The 21,351-nt window shown below is 39.0% G+C and overlaps 1 protein-coding gene across 5 annotated transcripts in view; it reads right to left on the bottom strand.

Moving 5' to 3' along the window:
- The window catches only part of ADD3 (adducin 3), a 93,465-nt gene that overhangs the window by 50,199 nt on the left and 21,915 nt on the right, over positions 1 to 21,351 (bottom strand). For 4 of the 5 annotated variants that reach the window (XM_032116073.1, XM_032116078.1, XM_032116075.1 and 1 more), the window contains exon 2: positions 9,456 to 9,501. The gene's annotated coding sequence lies outside the window, so the exon portion shown is untranslated. Of the gene's footprint in view, positions 1 to 9,455; positions 9,502 to 16,894; positions 16,919 to 21,351 lie in introns of those variants that run through there. The other variant, XM_032116074.1, reaches the window with a different exon arrangement.

The following is a 21,351-nucleotide window of genomic DNA, read 5'->3' on the forward strand; positions in this document are numbered from 1 at the left end:
AGATGAAAGTATTTTTGAATACTTTTCTAAATCATACAAGCTTATCAGTACCCACCTACAAATATACGCTTTCTTCCATATGACACAACATGTGCAAACCAGCAACAGTGCAAGCTTCATGTTTTATGGTTGAAAGAGAGTAACACAAATTTATCTACAGTGTATATCCCAAAGCTTAAAGGACAGATTTGGTCAGAGAAAATATTTCCATGGAAGTAACCTGACCTTTCTGGTAACCTTTGCTCATTTTGTAATTCTTTGGTACAAAACTGGTACAAAGCTGACAGATGCTGGAGAGGGCCTTTCAGCTGGTCTAGTAAATCTGTTCCACTTTAAAGCTATTTCACCATCATTAAGTACCTTAAAGAGACTGTAGCCATGAAAAAGCTTGAAGCCACTTGCGGTCCAAACAACATTTTTTTCCTAAAGCCTAGTATTTGATGCCAAGATGACACTTTACCTTATTTATTGTGTATCTTCTTACCAAGAATCGTGGGCTATCAGCAATGTAAAAAAGAGTCACAAACATTCAGTCTGACGTGTGCCAATCACATACGAAGACATGAGAAAATTCAGACTTGGCAGATTTCATAGGAGTCTCCTTACTGACCATGCCACACTTATCACAAACTAAGCTTCACCTACACCTTGTGGTCAGAAATTGACCAAAATTAAACAAACATCCACATCTAAATCCATGTACATCAGCAGTCACAGTTTTTTACTACATACATATAATTTAGTGTTCTCGAGGCAATACAGTTAATTTCAGTCCACTATTCCCTATAATCCAGTTATTTGTTGACATCCATCTAATTTATCACAAAGTTACTATTGTGGTATAGTGTTCTGTTTCTGCCTTTTTAAAAAGTTTTTCAAAAAGTTATATGATTACAGAGCAAATGACTGGGGTTTTTCTTGCATCTGACACCAACAGCAAGTTCAACTCTGCAAGCTGAAGAGGAGGAAAAAGAGACCTAAATAACTGCATGTCCTACCCTAAGGTTAAAGGCCATCTATCTGAAATGCACATGTGCACTTTCCTCAAACCCTGAGATAAATTTTTGCCCACGTATTTGCCCACGCGTTTACCAATTTTGTGGTCTTTGTTCCTAATGAAATATATCAACTTGCCTGTACAGACCTGCACGTCTGTGGTACCCTGACTATTCCTGGAATGCTTTTAATATATTGAGATTGTGTTTGCCTATCTTCCTGCCTCTGATCTTGCAGCCATTTTAAGTAACAGATCACAGTTGCCAGATCAATGTTGTCACTGGTGGTTACCATAAGCTCTCCTGGACAAATGGTATCTACTCCTGGCAATTTGCTATTTTTGTTTTCTATGTTCTAAAAATCTTTTTTACCAACATTCCAATTTAAGACCAATTCCCAAAATATGACCTACAAAGTGAAGTTCTGCCCTAAAATCTCTCAGCAAAGTCAACTTGGATAAAAATCATTTAACTTTTATTCTGTGCCTTATCTTCACCATGTATTTCTCCTATACTTCAGTCATCTATCAGCTCTCCAGTCTGTCTGGCAGGATGTTCATTCCTGATGTACTTGAAATGATTCAATTTAAATGATTTATTGTCGGCTCTGATATCTTTAGCAAATTGTTTCTCAGAATATCTTTTGGCCAGACTTATTATACTTTAAAATTTAATTTGTGAGAGTTTTTTTTTCCTTTCTATTTTCTTCACCAAAAACTTCAACTTTTGAAAGATGATTCTGCGTTGCTAAGAGATTCTGAAACCCGGCTATAAACCCCTCCTTGCCTCTTAAAAATAAAAAGCAGCAACAACAAAAAGTTTGAAGTCTTTGGTAGATGGGTATATATTTTATCCAACTTCTAATTAATTCTTTAAAAAGCTACTTTACTACCTGCAGGCTTTAACTTCCTTATAACAAGCATTCTCATTTTTATGACTAGCAAAGGCAGAAGGCTGGCAGGGAAACAGCAGCGCTTAGTTCCCCAGCCATTTAAGAAAACACTGTTAGGAGTTTGGTTTTAAAAGAAACTACAGGATTGTTCTGCCTTCTTTGCAATTGCTCTGAACTTGTTTCATACAGACACATAACTGGGAGCCAGGTAAGAACAGCTTTGATATGCCAGACGCAAACATACTGAAAGCAACACTGATGCTTTCTGAAGTCACTGCCTTCAACAAGCTTGGGACTTGTACCAACAGGCTTTGGAAGCACCAAAATTGCCTCCTTCCATACCTTCATGGTAGCAGGTTGCTGCTCCAAACATCAAGGTGATAACATCAGTATAACCACTACTGGGATTCACGCGTGTTACAATGTTTCAAAATTTTTTAAGGAACACAAAAGACTGCAAATAGAATGCAGATGGGTTTGCTCTGTTGTTGTTTAATTGTAATATTTGACGGATTGACTGCTTTAGCTTATTAGAAGAATTAACTCAATCTAAAGTAACAGCCTATGTCAAGTATAAGTGGTCCATTTCCACCAAGAATAAACACATTTGATTCAGCAATGCACTCACTGATTTGTGTACCTGCACTACTGTTAATCCAAAAAACGTGATTAAATAAATTGAATTTAAAATTAAGAGAATTATAGGTTACTCTGGTTACTGGTATAGATAAGCTTCAAACCAAACTACTTGACATGAAATCCTCCATATCTCTACATTAAGGTGTAGACACAGCAATAGCAGCAACTGTCAACCACTGGAAAACTGTTTCTGAATGCAGAGCATAAAGAAATCAGACTTTCATGCTTTGTTAGTGAACAAATTCCCCTTCAACCAAGACTCTCCTCAGCCTAAGATGACACAATACAAATCACAGTTCCTAGCACTCCATGCTGATAACCAGCAGAGACTTGAGCGTTGGCAAGTCTTAGCAGCAAAAGCTCGGCAGGAGGAGCAGAATTAAAGGAGCATCAGCTGCAAAGAACTCGACTGAGTTTGTTTTAACCTGACACACAGTGAAGCCAAATCTGAAGCTTACTTCCACATTTAACAGACTCTTCTATGAAGAGTCATTGGTCACTAGCAGACAGAGAAAATCTTCATGTTACTACAACTGAGCTGTTAAGAATTTACACAAATCCAGCTTCAGCAGAGAGGAAACAAAAAACTGACTATAAATATCAACATTTGCTAGGGACGTTGTAATTTCTGAATACAGTTCAATAAGTGAAGGGGGGGGAAAAAATCACAAACCCACTGACTGTTGCTAAAGTTAAATTGGTATTGAGTGGGAGAGTTTCAAGGTTTATAACTACTTTAGAAAAAAAGAAAAATCCAATTTTAAAACACATATTCCTCATTCACTCTGCTCATTGATGAAAAAAGCCAAACCAGATAAAATCCAACAATCTCTACAGTAAAGACACAATATACATCTAGCCACATTTGGGTTTTTATGCTTTACAAAGATTCAGCAATTTTAAGTCATCAGGACAGACTTATTCGTAAGCCAAGGAGCAATTAAAAAAAATTAAGTACAATGTGGTAGATGTAGAGAGACACATTTAAAGCCATTTCATTAATGGCTATAATACTACTAAAGTAGAATGAGTTTACCTTTTGGAAAAAATATTTAATTTTAAGGTAGATTTGTTCTCTTGCAGTTATAAGCCTGATCATTTAAAATATCAGTCTGCAATTCTGAATAGCATTTCCAGCTTTAATTCCAGCATCACACAGAAAGAGCTGAAAATTTGATCGCCATGTCACAAGCAACTGAAGGATTCCATCAGCTCCTCTTTGCAGAGCTGTTCTTCATTAATTTTTAAGTAACAGGATGCGATAAAACAATCTGTAGTACTAACTTTTAACAGCCTTTTTGTGTCAACTGAAAAAGGACAGGTTTTTGCGTGGTGAATGCCAGAGCTCCAGTGCTTTTCCCCGTGCTTGGCAACACACACTCCCTACAATTCCTTCTGGAGGTGCCCACCAAGCTCCTCTGCTCCCTGCTGCAATCGGACACTTCACATGAATGCTGTCCTCTTCCTCCTCCTGCCTCCCATGAAACTCTTTATCACATGGACTGAGGAATTTGACAGGGAATGAGATACAGAAACTTATCAGCTGCCAGAAAACTGTTTCCATGAAAAGGACCTTGAAAAAGGAAAGGGGAAAATGGCAAAGAGCAATCCAACACTCTAACACATTCCAGGCACTTGTGGGGAAAAAAAAAGCAAAGGACAAAAGGAAAAAAAAAAAAACCCAACCCAGCAGCACCAACAATTCAGTATTTTAACATAACTAAAATAAAGCCTTCTAAAGCTATACTGTCTTGGAAAGCCTGAATGTCTTTTTCCTAAATCCACAGCAGAAGTAACAGCTACAGAAATTCTGTACGAACGCAGGGATTAGCAGCGTGCCCGAGGAAGCGGGATCCTCGCTTCAAGCACCCTACTCATGTTTTAAAAGGTTGCAGGAATTTGGATAAGCCTTCCTTACTGCTGTGGATCATCGAAGTAGAAGCAATTCTCGAAGTATCCTAAGGTGATGTTTTCCTGTTTCATTTGTTAAACTTCCTCATCCTCAACTTCTAAGCTACTCCAGCTTTCCATCACAGTGAGAGAAGCAGTACCAGTGCTCAAATTTAGTCTGTTTATGCCAGAGAAACTTTAGGTTTGGCTCTTTTGAAACAAGACAATTATCACTTGGTGTCGAGTTTACAGAGAACCAGGTTCTTATTTGTAACAACAATCTATGCTGAAAATTATTATGTTTTTAAAATAATTATTAAAAACACAACCAACAGCCCAACAGCTCTTTCACATATGTACTAAAAGCAACAGGAGCTACACACAAAGCAAGTGTTTTTTCAGGAGAAAGGCAACAACTTTGTCCTGTTGAACAGGACCTCCTTTTATCTTTTTTTTTTAATTCTCTTAGATTACTTTAACTTGCACAACATATATCCTACATTTTATTTCATTTGTTTATGAGTATCTGGGCAGCGCTCCAGTGCTTTGATGACCTGGTCACAGTAAACAGCTCAGTTCAGCATGAGCACAACCCCAAGCAGGGAAAGCTGGAGAAGTGGAGGAGATACAACACCATTGTCACGTCCATACAGGACAAGGTTGAGACAGCCAAGTAAACAGGAACTGAGTTCCAGAGAGTTTCTTCACCTCAACAGGAAAGAAAAAGTCCAACAAATGTGGGACTTTAAATGCAAATCGTAAATTAATGTGGTTACCTTTCAATCTGAACAAGAAAAACACAGAGTGCAGATAGAGCAGGAACAAATATTACTGTCTGCATCTACAAATATTTAGTGAGATTAAATCAAAGACTCAGGCTTCTATGCATTGAAACTTCTCATGCTAGGAATAAAAAAAGCTTTAAATTGATTCACTAGAGAACGAGGCATCAGATTATATAATTGTATGAAATGTGCATGAGCCCAAATCCGTGTTTAAATTTGTCTTTGTTATCAGACTGCAAGACAACTTCTTTTTACGAATATTTACTGGAAACAGACATTTAAGGCAGAAATACCCTTCTATCACAGACTTGATTTCATCATTCATGCAGACAGGATTATCTACAGTCACTGATATTTGAAAAGCCACATCTGGGTGACTTAAAACAGCACCAATTAAAAAACTGACCAGAATCAAGAAGTTCACTCTGACAATGGGGCTCAGAGGGGACAATAAATTCACATCTAGCCAGATGACCCCAGGCTTCTAGGATGATTAAATATGGTTCAATCAGGGCTGGTAGCTGACAGAAGATGGAGAACAATTTTTCCATGTTTGCATGAAATACTGTACATCCAGGAGCAAACATTTATTAAACACTTTCCCTTGCTTGAACCCAGGAAGCATCATGCCTAAAGGGATTTTGTGCCAATGTTCATCCCAGTTCCTCCTTGATGGACTGGAAGGGGTGAGGGTTGTTTGGAGAATGGAGAGGGAGTGTTGAAAGATGCACTGGGCAGGGTGGGAGGAAAGTACTCAAGAGCATGCTTAAAATAGTGCCACAAACACCTAGCCTCTCTCAAGGATTAGAAAGCCCAGGGGCTCAAAACCACCAACACTACAGCAGCCTTGTTAGGAACGTGACCTTCAGCAGAGCTGCTGCAGCCATCCTGGAAAACAGGGTGTGTGCAGGTGGCGGGAATGGGACACTACAGGCTGACACTTCCAGTAGGGCACAGACTAAAGTTTTAGTCAACTACACTGGTAACATGCAAAAATACTTTGGCAACTGTCCTGCTCTGCCCTACTTTGACCTCTTCCTCAGTACTGTGTGTTAGGGGATTTTAAAAGCCTAAATGAGTAATGCTACCTGTGGCTTAGAAATGTGCTTCATATCAGAGAGAGGCATTAAAAAAAATCAACTTTACAAACTTGCTGAATCTTAAGAGTTCCGTGAGATGTTTTCAGAAAACAGCCCCAACAAGTCCTTTGAACGTTTTAATAGTTCAAGATCTGAGACCTCCTCACACATTCCTGAAGGGAATGCAGTTTTCCCATCAGCTAAGAGACAACACTGAATTTTATTTGACCAGGTTAAACGGTTATGGGTAATACAGCCACACTATCTGTATTTCAGGGATGGCTTGGGGTTTTGTGATTATTTTTAAAAGAAAAATCAATTCAGGTGATAGACTGAAAAACAGATTTAGGTTAGTCTTGCATCTTACTGTATTTTTGTATAATTTACTTTTAGATTGCTCCTTAGACAGAGCAGGAAATAAAAAGGCCATTGTTATACCATGTTCTCCCATCATTATAATGAGATGCATTAGACTGGAGTTACTGAATAAGCTCAAAACTCCCCAGGTTACATTCTTCTTCATCTTCAGCCTGGCCTTTCAAGTGAGCTTAACTCTTATTAAAAGGACCAGGGCTGTCCTCAGGCATACCCTGTCTTTAAAGATGATGCCCCAACCACATTTTGTGGAAAAGACCTCTCAGTCTGAACCTTTGCCAAACTGCGTAGCAGGTTTAAACAATTATGCAAGACAGTAGATTTTGATTCCAGGCTCCTCTTACTCAGTCTCAAGTTCTAAAAATAATATTTTTCTTTCTGCTACGGCACTTCCAAACAGTGATATCCAAAGGCATTAAAGAAAAAAAGAAAGTTATAACTCAAAGAGCGTGACACAGATTATGAATAAAGAAACCCTTCCCATATGGAAAAGTTTTAAAAATTTGACATTTCTTTTCAATATGTGTTAATCAGAAAGACAGTAGTGAATTCTCACTGCTTCAGACAGAAAAGAATCAAACCTCTTGGGGCACATTACACAAAAGAGCAATTGCAAAGAAGGGAGAACAATCCTGTAGTTTCTTTAAAACCAAACTCCTAACTGTTTTCTTAAATGGCTGGGAAAGTCAGCAGTTTGGAGTCAGCCACATGTTACTTATCAATGCTTCAAATGCAGGGCGAGTAAGAAAGGCCATGCCTGGTTCCTTTTGCAATTGGGAAAAATCTCTTTTGAAGTCTTTCTGAGAGACTGACGGGGGAGAAAGTGTCAGGGAAAGGATTTGACAGGTTCTGCACAGTGAGGGGCAAAAAAACGTCAGGAGCAAAATCTCTTGTCTAAAATGAGCAAAGAGATAGAAACCTCTCCTTCAGCACTGGAGACGCCAGATAAAATGTCTGAGAGTCCCTTGTATCTTTTTTCCAGCCACACATTAATTCCTTTTTATGCTTTTTGCCAGCTTCTCATCTTACCAGGAGCCTACAGGAGAAGCCAGTCCAGCACTGCAGGGAATGCAGCCACACTAGGGCTCCACGTCTAGCAGTCTCCCAAGACCCCAGGAAAAGATCTTGTATTTTCAATACCCCAAGCATCACAGAAAACCTCAATTTAAATGTGGAAGCAATGATCTGAATGATCTTAAAGCAAAGTGAAAGGACCAAAAAATGACCCAGTTTCTTGAAATGGAAGGCATTATAGATGAACACATCAGTGACAACAATGTTGGGCTTGCTCTTGGACAGGATTTCTCTCCTGTATTTTCAATTCTGTCCAAATAACAGACATGAGTAGTTTTGTATCACCTGCAATGTAAGCGTAACTACCCACCAGCAGGTCAAGAACTGAACACATTTTATTTTTACCAGGACTGTAAGTTGCTCTTTCTTTTAAATTCTCACACTCTTCAAACAAAAAGAGAACACCCATTATTTTTTCCCTCAATCACAAAGGCAAATGCTTGACGTCTCTAAAAGCTATTAATAGTAGAAATTTGAGAAATTAATTCCATATAAATTGTACTCTCACCTGTAGCAAACTGCTTTTGCATGTGTGGCACAAGCAACCTAAACAGCTACAAACAATGCAAACTCAGCATCAACTGGACAGAAAGTGCCAGAGCTCACTATATCATTACTCACAAGTAACAAGTTGATGCACTCTTGGTGGAAGAAGGCAGCTCAGCACCTCTTAATTTGAAGTGCACAGAATTATAAAATCAGCTTTTATTAGTAAAAGCCATTGTCCTTCCGTTTTGATGAAGTGATAATATTTTGACTCCTTCCCTGCTTCGGCCTCATAGCGTTCCATTTGCAAGGTATGCATAGCATTTCACAGGCAGTAGTTCCCAGCAAAGAAAGGAGAAAAACTTTCTCCAGCTAAGAAAAATCCCCCAAAAGAGCCCTATCCAAATACTAGGATAATTTTAATATAGTCTTTTTAGTTACATAACAGACATGAAAACGCAAGTTATAACACTGTCTTATTTTAATAAAGACCTGGCAAGCTACAGAAAAGAGTGGTAGACAAAAAATACTTCAGAGAAGAGATTAGGCACTCAATCCCTAAAAGACTCCACTGTAAGAATGTTTGCTGCCTATTATTACAAAAATAAAGACCACAACATGATATATGTTATCTATACCACAGATACACTTGTAGGACATTAACAGAATGTCTGAAAAATGTATAAAAGAATCCCCAATTCCAACTTGTAAAATACAGGCTGCTGCTCAGGTTCTGCCATCTTCATACCACTCCTTTTGCATCTTTGGGAACTGTAGACAGAGCAGTTAACTGCTGTTAGCAAAGTCAGCTGCCTGCTGTGAAGAATGTCAAAGCTGCAAGCACCACATTCACTCCTCTTTGATGATATTTATCATCAGCTGGTGCCTGTACCCCACTGTACAAAGAGGGAATTATCCACCTCACTGGGGCTGTAACTTGCAGGACACCTCACTATGCTTATGTCTATGCAGTTCTATAAAATATTTAGAGCAAATATTATGCAGCTTTGTTCAGACTCTTGCACACACACCAAAGCTGAGGTCCAACTTCATCCCACAAAGTACTCTGCACAACATTAATAAGATTATTGTGATGGGTATTTTGTCTGTGGTTTTTAACAAAACCACTTTAAAAGTGGCCGTTTACTGATTCAGTTCCCTCTTCCCCCTTCATATCATTACACTAGAACACCACAGCAAGAACCCAGCAAGAATTCAGGCAGTAAAATGTTTTAGGTACCTTGAGTTTTTCCACAGCTCTCCTTCTCTCTAGTAATATAGCTGACCTGTAAAACAGAAAAAAAGACATGACTGACTTCAGGTAGGTTTCTCAACATTACTAGAATATACTATACACTTAAAGCATCAACTCATTTAGCTTCTTGAACTCTTTTTCAGAATTTTTCATTGAATTACATTTTATTTCATTATCATAGAAAGCATTTTTCATATACAAAAATCTCAAAAGAAAGTCTCATCTAAGAGTGCCTAGTTGTGAATCTCAACATTGACCAGTTACAAAACAGAAAATCCTGACCACCTGCTACATTTTTAAAGTAGAGCATAACAGCCACAATCCACAATTCCACTTCTAGCCCTGAGGAAGCCGAACTCCAGAGCAGCCACTGAGCTGCAGAGCCAGGACAGGAACACAACACCTCCCTTCGAAAACTGACAGCTGCTGGTGCTCAAAGCTTGTACGGAAACAACCGCCCTGCTCTGACCCTTTCCCACCACGGAGCAGTAATGGGCTTTCCTCTTGCATTCATCTTCTAGCATGAAAGTAAACTGAGTAAATAAAATAGCAACTCTTTACTTCTGTCATCTTTTGTCTTCACAGGCTTTGAGCACAAGTTATCTTCAGTCAAACCTGACAAATTATTTCCATCACCTTCCTTTTTACCTCAGCTCCTCCACCAAGAAAAACCAGTTATTTCCTGGGGGACAGGGGCCAGACTCCTTCATTTCATACATATGTACAAAACATACGCTACATTTTCTTTTTTAAGATCTATACATTGCAAATTAGACATTTTATGCATTGTGAAAACACTGAGCTCAGCCTACCATCAGGCAAGGCTGGTACTTCTCACCAACTTGTTAATCCATTTTAATTCATCAGGTGGTAACAGACTCTTTCAACCATTCTCAGCTTTTCCTTTTTACTCTTTCATGACTTCACTGTAGTATCCCCAAGCATTATTGCTTAGGTCTTCTCAGCATATCACGCTACAAATATTTCACCAGTTTCAACTTCAGAAGGCTGGTTATCCCATTTCCCATCATCACTAAAAGCTGGATTACTCAACATGCTCTATGAATTTCAGGAGTAAAGAACTGACTTCCAAGAAAAACAGTGTGCACAAAAATAATGCAAGTAGGATTACACAAAATTACTGGAAGACACCATCATCACCAGGTACTATGGAGTAAAAAACAAACTTCTAAGAGAAGTAAAAATAAGATGTTATTGCATCTTGTTATTGCTCAAATTGTCTATTTTCCCCGAATTATTTACTTATATAAAGTCAATTCCTTGCTCAGCAACTTTGCTTTTAGGAATGAACAATGTACTTATACAGAGTATTACAGGTGTAATACAGTTAAACAGCCACAAGACTACTTCATCTGCTTTTAGACCTGACAGGAATACAGATTTAGGGGAGATTTAGGGGACAGAATTCTCTCCTAGGTGGTCTACATGGGGTTTGGGCATATTTGCTCATTTTGCTGTTCTGCCAACTGCTCCCCGGCAGAGCATCCAAAGCGATGGCAGTGACTGGGGAAAGAGGAAGAAATGCATTGGCATCAAAATGCCATGCTAGAGCAGGAGTACGCCACAGCATCAGGAATTTAAACACTCTAACGTGACTGTTTATTCTTGGCATGAGTACAGTTTATTTTTCATCTACTTCACACTGTTAGAGATAAGGGAAAGTTATTTTTACGCAAGCTTCTGATATGTTATTTTAAGCATAGCCGTCACAGGCAAGAAGAGACTCTCTTCCAGGCTAGCAGCTACTGTTTCCAGAGGGCATTGGTAGACTACTCTCAGACATGAAAATTTAATAGTCTCTCCAATTTTCTAGCTTCAGGTCTAATAGCACTGGTTTGCAGAACACAGAGGTGCCCATATCTGATGGTGTTTGATACCACTTCAGCCCCCCTGGAGCTGCACAGCACTGCTCCCTCCCAGGAGGGCCAGTGTAGCCCCAGGACAGCAATGGGCACCTTGCTCAGCTGTGTCCCCATCTCTGGGCACTGCAGAGGCTGGAGATCCTACAGCTCTCAGTAGAAGGAGGCAGTCTGGGAGAAAGCCATAAACTGTGACACTCCAGACATCATATGCTTTTGAGCAAATTTTTTTCCTGTCCTTTGTCACAAGTTCTTTGTTACAATCCCTTTCTTCTTCACATCCCTTCTCCATATTACCACTCAACGCACTTCCACAAGCTCTTCATCCCTCCCCAATTCAAAATTTTCAGTATTAAAACAACAATAAAAAAGACTTGACCATTATGAAACTACTCTGCCATGTAGTGCCATGACTTAATTCCCTCTGCTTAATCCACCAGGGTCTTTCATTCCATTCTACCCACCCCTGGAGTATGAGCAAGAAACTTTGACACAGGCACTGGTCAGGAAATGTCTTCACTGCACTTTGCATTGTTTAGGCCACATTCTCAGGTCTTGTTCATCAGTTAAATGCCTCTATGCCCAAAATAAAATTATACAATCAGTAATAAAGGATGCAGATCATATCAAGAATGGGAAAAAGAAAATCTGAAAAGGAGTAAGAGTCACACATCAAAAAACAAACTGAGAGTCAGCTCTCAGATCAGGGAAAATAACAACCGTATACATTCTTGGATTAATAAATTAGGAAGAGAGATGGATTTTAACTCAAGAGATGACAGCAGTAAGACAGATATTGAACAGCTTCGAAAAAATTTGCAAATACATCTGAATAACTGTGTATGTCAGAAATCAGACATACTACACAAATCCTAACAGGATATTGAAAATGTAAGTACAAATTAAATGCTAAATGAGGCCTTCAGCCTATAGGACAAAAGAATTTGTGTGCCAGAAATACCATTTATCTTCTTGAGAATTGAAGTGCAAAAACCACTTGGTTACTTGAGAGCTACCTCTCCCTCTCTTAGAGAGGTAACATTTTAGAGCTGCATCCAGAAACCATGAGTAATCCAATTATGGATAGTCCAGGAACTGATGGGATATCCCAAAGAAAGATGCCCTGGAATGAGATTATAATCTTCCTCAGCTACTCATAATGGCTGATCAGTGTGCATTAGGAAAATACACTTCTGGTTTGAATCCAAACCTTGAGTACAAAAGCAAAGCTCTAGTAAATATTTAAGAGAATTTTGAGTTCCAAACTGAAGAGCTGGCAACTAAGTTCTTTTTTTTTTTAACAAACAAAACCATCAAAAGATTGTGCAACTCTAAGAGCCCTTAAGGAAACAATTGGGAATTTTTCATAACATGGTATTTCCTTATACTGCTGACCACAGGAATGCAAACAGTTCCACCAAACAGATTTCTTCATTGGAAACAACTGACAATCTAACCATGTTTCCATCTTTTCCATTCTCAGCACTCAGCATACAAAATAGATGATATAATAGAATACAGAACTGTCATACCAGGGCCACAAGACATCTTTCCTATAAATCAGCACCTGAGAAACTTAACAAAAACATAATTTCCTAGGGGTTAGAGAGAGAGAACTTCTGTCTAATTATTTAGCATCTTCAACTAAACAAAACTACGATTTTCTACTTATTTGTTGAATTTCCCCTAAATACTGTTAGCATCCACGTTAATCAGAAACAGACCCCTATCCCCAACCATAACTCAGCGTATCAGTAACAAGACTCACTCCCACAGCATTCCCTGAAAGTAAGGCAGGTGAGGCTAGCGAGGCACAAAAACATGGGCTGGCACCCAACTGAGTGAGTGAAAGGAAAAGCAACGCTACTCTTTGTACCTTACAAAATATCCCGTGTAAATCTAATGGATAGATTTCCTCACCACCTTCTCCATTTAGGATTATTTGAGCATTGCCAACTGACACCATTAACCCCTCCAAAGGAAGCTGGAAATGTTCGTGTATCTGTACAGCAATGGCTCTCAGAACTCACAGTCTACCAGACCCTACACGAGGAGACCAAGTATCAGAGACACCTCAAGGGAAAGGCAAGACAGGACTTAAAAAGGGACTTAATTTTCCTGACAGATAATTAAGAAGTCACTATCATGGAGAAAGTAATTTACACTCTGTGCTGAACTTCATGCTGTGAAGAGAGAAATAGAGGATAAATCAACATAAGCAACTGTAAAAACAGAGTATTGTCAGAATACAGGAAGGCACCAGGAATGGTAAAAGGTGCTACATCAGCACCCTGACCAATATCTGTCATTGCAAATTTGCAACTCAATTAAGGCAAGATTTTAATCAGAGCTACAACTGCACTTAATTCTCTCCATTCTAGCTGAAGGAAAGCAAGAGGAATAAGCCATAAAAGCAGAACAAAACTGGAATGTGCTACAAAGAGACCAAATCATTTTCAAAAGGAAAAACCAAAACAAACAAAGCCAATGAAAGACAAAGCTTTACTGAGTTAGTTTGCCAAACAAGTCAAGAATTTTGGATGGTGGAAAAGACAGACAAATGTCTTAACTTCAGATAGAGACATAAAAAGACTTTGCTTCTGTGGAAGTGCTTACAATCCATGGCACAGAGATCACTACTCTTGTAGTCAAGGAAACCACTCTTACAAGATTTCAAATTTTGGAATTCCCCATTCAAGAGGGAACATGGAAAAATCCTCCATGCTCTTCCAAAAGGAGAATGGAACATGGCTCCAGCGTCCCATATATGGACAAACAGGGCCACAAGGCTTTGACAACAAACTGGTTCCAACGACTCTGCAGAGGAAGAGGTCACCATCATAAATGGAATGTCTATACTGTACTTTAGTCTTCGAGATCAGTGATAAAATAGCCACTACATCCCATAATATTTTCACAAACAAAACCAGTTACCAGGAGTTACTAAACCAGAAGCTAAAATTTTCAAGCTAGGCTTTATTTAAATTACTGCATCTCTCGATCTTTTCTTTCAAAGAGATGCCCACTGAACTCTCAAAAGCTGACCTTTCATCACGGCACACTGTTGGTCTTGGAGAATTTGACTTTTCTGAAGTTGCAAACACATGAAACCTCCCCTCCTTTTCAGATGATTCTGAAGCTCTAAACACAAACTATACAAAGAAACAGCTTGGTTTAATTATAATAGTAGAGCAAAACTTATTTTTCCAGTTATTATCTTAACTAGATACAAAAACCCCACTTCAGCTGATACGCCCAAGTGTGCTGAGATTTAGAACACTACTCAAAAACTATCTTTTATTTTTACTGCTGTCAACATCCTAAGAAAAAAATATGCACCAAAAACTTTTCAATTTAATCTCCCTGGTGATGCCAGAGAAGTATCCAAACTCTGCAGACTGTAAAGCAAGGCAGTAGTTAAGCACACCACGATTACCATAATTAGAACATAGTAACACCAAGTGATGCAAGAAATTATTTGCTGGTTTTCATTAAAATGCTTGGTTCACTTTTAATTTTTCCTACAGTCACTGCACCAAGATGCATGTTCAGAATGGTAAGAAACTGTCGGGCAAAATGTATGTAACATTCATACTCAAGTTGAATTAGCACCACAATCAGTAAAAGCTTTGGTGCTGGTAAGGAAGCAGAGACTGATTTCAGAAAAATATTACAAATCAAAGCTATTGAAGAGTAACTGAAAAACTTTAATTACAACTTCTGGCTGAAATAAATACATAGGAAAATGAAGGTACTAATTCACACTCACCTTATGGGTTATAGTTTATAATAATACTGGCTATCTCATTTTAGCTTTCTCACCTGATAAACCCCCCCTAACAAAGGCCCAATGCTCAGCAATTCAGTGTTGTAAAGAATAGAGTTGCTGTCTGGTATCTATCTTAATGACTGTTTCTCAGCAAGAATAAAATTAGTTTCAGGTGGGGTATTTTACAAACTTCATTATTAAATTTTCACATAAATACAGTCTAAGCAATGGGAAATGGCACTGTCAGAAATCATCTGAATGGCCTTATCTGATTGCTTTTTGCAACAGACCTTCTAACTGGCCTCAGGGAAATGGTTTCTGCATTATATACTTCTGCTCCCCTTGCTTCCTTCAAATGAGGTGAGGCCCCTACTGAGACTGGCGTGAGAAGGTGTGTGTTAATATACTGCATCTCTTTCAGTAACAGGTACCTCAAACCAGGGCTAACTGCAGCTTCAAAAAGCCTGTCAAGAGGAGGCAGACAGTGCTCCTTTAGCCTTCATGACAAAACATGAAAAAAGCATATGCTAAAGCTACACCAAATCTGTTTAAGCAAAATAATTTTCAAGCTATGTCCAAGGTTTGGGCAATTGTGAAGAAAAAGACACCTAGCATTTTTCACTTGCTATTTAATGCCCCTGAACCTTTTCCCCCCATTTTGTATTTTTTGGGTCTCACTTCACATATATTGTTGTATTGAGGCTTCTCAGATTTTAAATCTCTCCTGAAAGAAAAAATATCTTACATTCCTTTTTAAAAAGAAAATGAAATGTGAAGGCCTGGCATGACTCCTTTCTCACCTTTGGTTAACACAGGTTTCCTGCTTTCTTCTTGTCCCTGAGACAACAAAATCTCTCATTTTCTACCAATCTTTCAGTGTTAACTTCAACCTATTAGCTTTTACTGCAGTCTCATTACTGTCCTCTCACCTCACCTACTAATGTGTCATGGTCATTTTCAAAGATGCTCTCGGTTTCTCCCCAGAAACCATCCACTCCAATCGCTCCTACCTTGGAGTTTGCAGGATCCCACTCCTAGCAATACATACTCCTTCCAAAAATCCATGACTACTAATGGTTATAAGAAATCCTACCCTCCACCCATTGCAAGTCCCTCCCCTTCCATGCTGCTTCTGCATTCTGTTTCCAGCACCACCAGCCCACCCTTCCTCTTCCACTGCCATGTGAACTCCTGGCAGGAGAACTGCCCAGACACATTGTATTGGCCAACCAACTCAAATGCACAATTGGAAGCAACTTCTTGGTGCTGTACACAGACCATCCACCTCCAATTCTGCCCATAAGACCCAACACAGCATCAAAGCTTCAAGAAAGGAATGGGCACTTCAGAGAGGAAGACTTTTGCTCCCTTGGTCTCCATCTCCCACACAAGGAAAAAAGAACGACTTCCCAACTCACTCAGGTATGTGCATTTGAGACTCCATTCTCATCAGATTAACATGTAAAACATACACTTAAACATTCACTGTTATAATACTGGTATAACAGTAGGAGTCTGCCTAAGGATACAAAGCAAGGCAAGATTCATAGGGACTCCTGCCATACACTTTTTCCTATAAAGTAAAAGTGAGACCTAGCACATTCTCAAACTATGTTTAATTTCTCAGCTTTTTTTTTTTTTTTTTTTTTGCAAGCTGCCTTTGTCACTTCAGCCCTAAAAAGTGTCCATTCAGGATGTTTTTATTAAGAAGTGATTTTTGCTAAATTGATGCTTCAACCACCCGAGATTCGCCACTGATTCCTTTCTAATCTCACCTTTTCCTGTAGTGCTACCTTGGTTTTATTTGCAAGCCATCAAATCCACAGTACCTCTTAACTGCACTCACACACAGCTTTGTCTTTCAGCTCTGAAGTGTTACTCTCATTCTACTGCAGCAACATTACATCTGAGCACTTGCAGCAAGGTTACTGGCACTCTGCAGCTCTTTCTGAGATCGTCAAAACTTGCCTCATACTGTGCCTGCAAACAGGAAGAGAATAGTGGAAATAAAAGTGAAGACCTGCAGCTGAAGTTTGAAGCGGCTGGAGAGGATTTTCCCCATGCTCCCAATGGTGATTAGTGGGGCAATTAGCCCAGTTGCATCAAGACAGGACAAAACCACCCACGAGGAATCTTTGCCTGACAACAGATGATCAGAAGATGTTTCGCAACATAAACTTCAAATGTATATTATTTTTTTCCAGCATTAACTTATGGATAGAGCCATAGCTGCATTCATGACACCAAATTATTGCTGCAAAGCCAATAATGTTCAGCGTACATAGGGATCTTGAAATACTTTTCTTCATCTCCAAAATACCCTTATTTATTAGAACAAGCTGTATTTGGAAGTTGAGATTATTATTTGTTTACAAACTGACCAACTCCACTGGTGAAAGAAAAATACATTTTCATTGGCATTTGTCCTACTTTATTATGACATTACAAACAGAAACATTGCCTCTTTATATTCTTTTATTTAATCATGCTCATGAAATGGTCAATCCAGCCCCCAAACCTGACAAAGAATAGAAGCCAACTATGCTTTTTTTAAAAAAACCCCTCTGTATCTCACTTGTTCACTTTTGACTTCTGCAAAGCTTAATTCAGCCAACCTCCACCCTAACCCCTGGGAGCATCTTGTACTTTCCAGCCATCTGGACTGTATTTACATTACTAGGAAGAAAGTCAAACTTGCTCATGAACAAAGAAAATCTCCTTGCTATCTTTCTGTCTTGTCTCCATAGTTATTTTCTAAGTTCTTATTTTTTCCAAAAAACTGCTGTTCTCGCTGGGGACCTCACTCAATCGCCCTCATGAGCTCTACTGATGTCATACAACTTCTTCGCTTATCATTTCCTAGTGCTGCCCTTAAAAAAAAAATTAAAAAATAGAAATTACTATTTTTCCCCTCAGTTTTCACCCTCTCTTCACAAAAGCCCTTATGAACAGCATGAAAGTTCATGTATGATGGATTAGAAGTACCAAATCAGTACCGAATCAGTACCAAAGTGTTTTTAGACAGTAAAAGTGAGAGATTTGCAAATAAAATGAAGTATTGCCAAACTAAGATCAGAGACAAATTTTAAAAGGAACACAGACAAACATTTACTTTTGAACTTGTATCCATTTTAATGGTAACCCTCCCCCAGGCAGCAACTGCTGCATCTTGGCTCCTCCAGAACAGAGGAGCATGCAACATGTTTTAATTGCATTTTCATCAAAATATCTGTGCTGCAACCCCTCTCCCAACACTGCTGATCCAATGTGCTGAGGAAACTTGAAGAAAAAGCACAAGCTGCAGAAGACAAGAAACTACCTCAAACTGGTTTTACTTTCAACCACGTCCTTAAGCCCCACCTACTTTTTATTTTATCTGAGCTGCAGTATATGTGTGCCTTTTAGTATTTTATAACCCTATTTTCAGGGCACACTATCTCTTTCAATCAAAGGTAATCAACTATAGCTTATCATTAAAAGCTATTCTGCAGATTTACTCTGCTCCACTTGACATGCACCAGAAATCTGCATCAAGTTTAAATGAAAGCCAGATTGGTGCCTTCGTTACAGAGAAAATTAATGAAAGCAATGAGCAATGTTTGACATTCAGCTACCTTTAACTAGGAATTGAAGAGCCTCAATGCTTTGCAATGCTTGACCCAAACATCTAAGTTAAAATATTAATTCAGTTTAATGAGCTAATTTAATACCTGTATAAGGGGAAAATGCCTATTTTGAATATTTCTATTTAATTTTTATTTTTTTTATAGTAGAACTACAGTGTAACAAATTAGAAAACACTTACTAGGAAGAAAAATACCTTTCTAGAGGGGTGTTTGCTTAAAGAGAACTACCTACGGTTGTTTATTTTCAAGCTGAGCTTCTGAATTTAATTCAATAAAGTGACCCTTCAGAGGCATAATGACTTTTAATGATCATGTTAAGTATCTTCTTGTCTCTTCAGCAGCTCTTCTGGAATACCAAGGAGTAAAAGTTCAATTACAGATGTATGGGAGGCTGCATACCACAACCACAATAAATTTATTAGAGGAGGAAGTACACAGCAGAGAGGTAACAATGAATTAAAAATGTAATGAATATGCCCACATGAAAAAATAACTACTGAAATAACTCACCCAAACACTACCACATTCTGCTTGCTTTCTTTTACAGTTGCCAGTTTCTAGAATGATTCAACATTGTCCCTTCCCAGTTTTTTCCTCCTCATCTCCAAAACTCACGAAAGACCAGCAGTACGAATAAACATGGTTTGTCATTAAAAGCAGTTAAGTGTTGTGAAGATGCAACATATCTCTGCTTTAGGGAAGCACAGCCAAATTACTTATCAGAAACAAAACCCCAGGATATCTGTTATCAATTGAGCAATACCTCCACTAAAAAGGACTTCTCCCCTCCATGTGATTTCACACTGTTCAAATTTTCCCCAAAATTTGCAATATTTTTTCTTTTTGAAGTGAAGACATGGACAATAAACAATAAGGCAATCTTGAACTTCCTCTTCTTGAGACACAAGCTGAACGTCTCATGCAAGCTACTAAAAATAAGTTTTACTTCCAGCAGTGACAACTCCTCACAGCTTAATCAAAGGAATAGCAATCAAAGCCTAATGGGCCCTGCTCTCTAGAGCATCCAAGTTGAAAAATTATCAGTAGGAGAATATTCGCTGCAAAGAAGAGAAGAATCTGCAAAGAAGTGAGGACTAATATATTTGCACTTAGTCTGCCTCAGTTTGATTTTACATGTTTCTAACAGAGAGAACAAGAAGTGACTTGATGCTCAGTCTGCAGCTATGGTATGAAATTAGTTTCTAAGGAAACAGGGCAGAATCCAAGGGACAAAATTTCTGCGTTTGTGCTGCTTCTGTAGCAAACACAGCATCAGCTGCAGAAGGCACATGAAGCAAAATTCCTCCAAACCGATTAAGGGATTGGATCTTAAGCGTCCTGAACCAGCAATTTAACTGGCAGCCTGACTGGTGAGGCACATGCATCTGTTTGAGCAGGGGCAGCACAGAGGTGTAAGCAGGATGCTCACCAGCTCACAGCCACTGCCAGCCTACTCCTCTCAACCGCAGTGCAGGAAGGGACACCAAAAATAATACAGCTGGCACCTAATATAGTCTGCTCCTTCGTGCGTGCAGAGGCTCTGCTATGACTTTAGAAAATCTGACTGCCCACATCTCGTGGTTCCTCTTTCAGAAGGAAAACAAATCTTTAACTAGTGAGGCAGAAAACTTTTCTGTCCAAGAACTCAAAGTGGGTCAGGTAAAAGGTGCTGATTTTCAAGAGAGGTTTCCGCACCATGAATGCTAGGCAGGTTTCCTTGCAGCGATGAGCACTGGACTTTGGAGAGCATCCCTCCAAGCCCGATGGCATGGGGCTGTTCTGGATGCTTTCCCCAGCTGGTGCTGCACCCTACATGCAGGGATTGCACTCAGGATGCAGACAGGCCCAAAGAGCAGCTACACCAGGGAACTCCAGATGATGAGATCCTCCAGGCCAAAATAATCAGAATTCTTTGGAGAATTTAAAACTTCAGAGGTACACGGTGCACTTCCTAAACTTTGAAATGAAACATTCCTCCTATCGACCAGCCACATAACCCACTGCTTAGCAACAGAGGTTGCACACGTGTACCTGTCTGCAAGAGGGAAAATTATTCTTGTTATCCATCATTCTCACAACACAGCAACACAATTTCTGTTTGAGTATACACAGGGTTTGTTGTTTGTTTTTTAAATTATCTTAAATTCACATTTCAATATAAATACAGGTCTCCTCTACAGTAAATGAAAACTAAATTGTGAATTGAAAATAAAACGTTTCTAAAGCAGTTTCAATACAGGTGTTTGAGTGAGGCTAATTTCAAGTTGAGAGGGAACTCTCCTTCAGTTGCTGTGTTAGTTTGGGCAGTGACAACTTCCTTTCAAACAAAAACATCAACACACCTCAAAACCTCAGTGTTAAGAGTCTGCTTCTGAAACTGTTTGCATGAAGGCCAGCAGGCCAGAGGTGACAGCCCAGCCCTGAAATCCCAATTATGTTACCAGAGGCTGCGGTATTATTTCCACTGTGTTATTCCACTGCAGAACGCACATCAATACCCATCTCTATCTATAAATCAATGGAACTATTTTAGGCACAAAAGCTTCAAAATAAATCCTTCTGACCAACCTCTCAAATTAATTATGCAAATGCTGTATCAAAGTGCA

Source organism: Corvus moneduloides, chromosome 8, assembly GCF_009650955.1.
Source record: "Corvus moneduloides isolate bCorMon1 chromosome 8, bCorMon1.pri, whole genome shotgun sequence".
Lineage (NCBI taxonomy): Eukaryota > Metazoa > Chordata > Aves > Passeriformes > Corvidae > Corvus > Corvus moneduloides.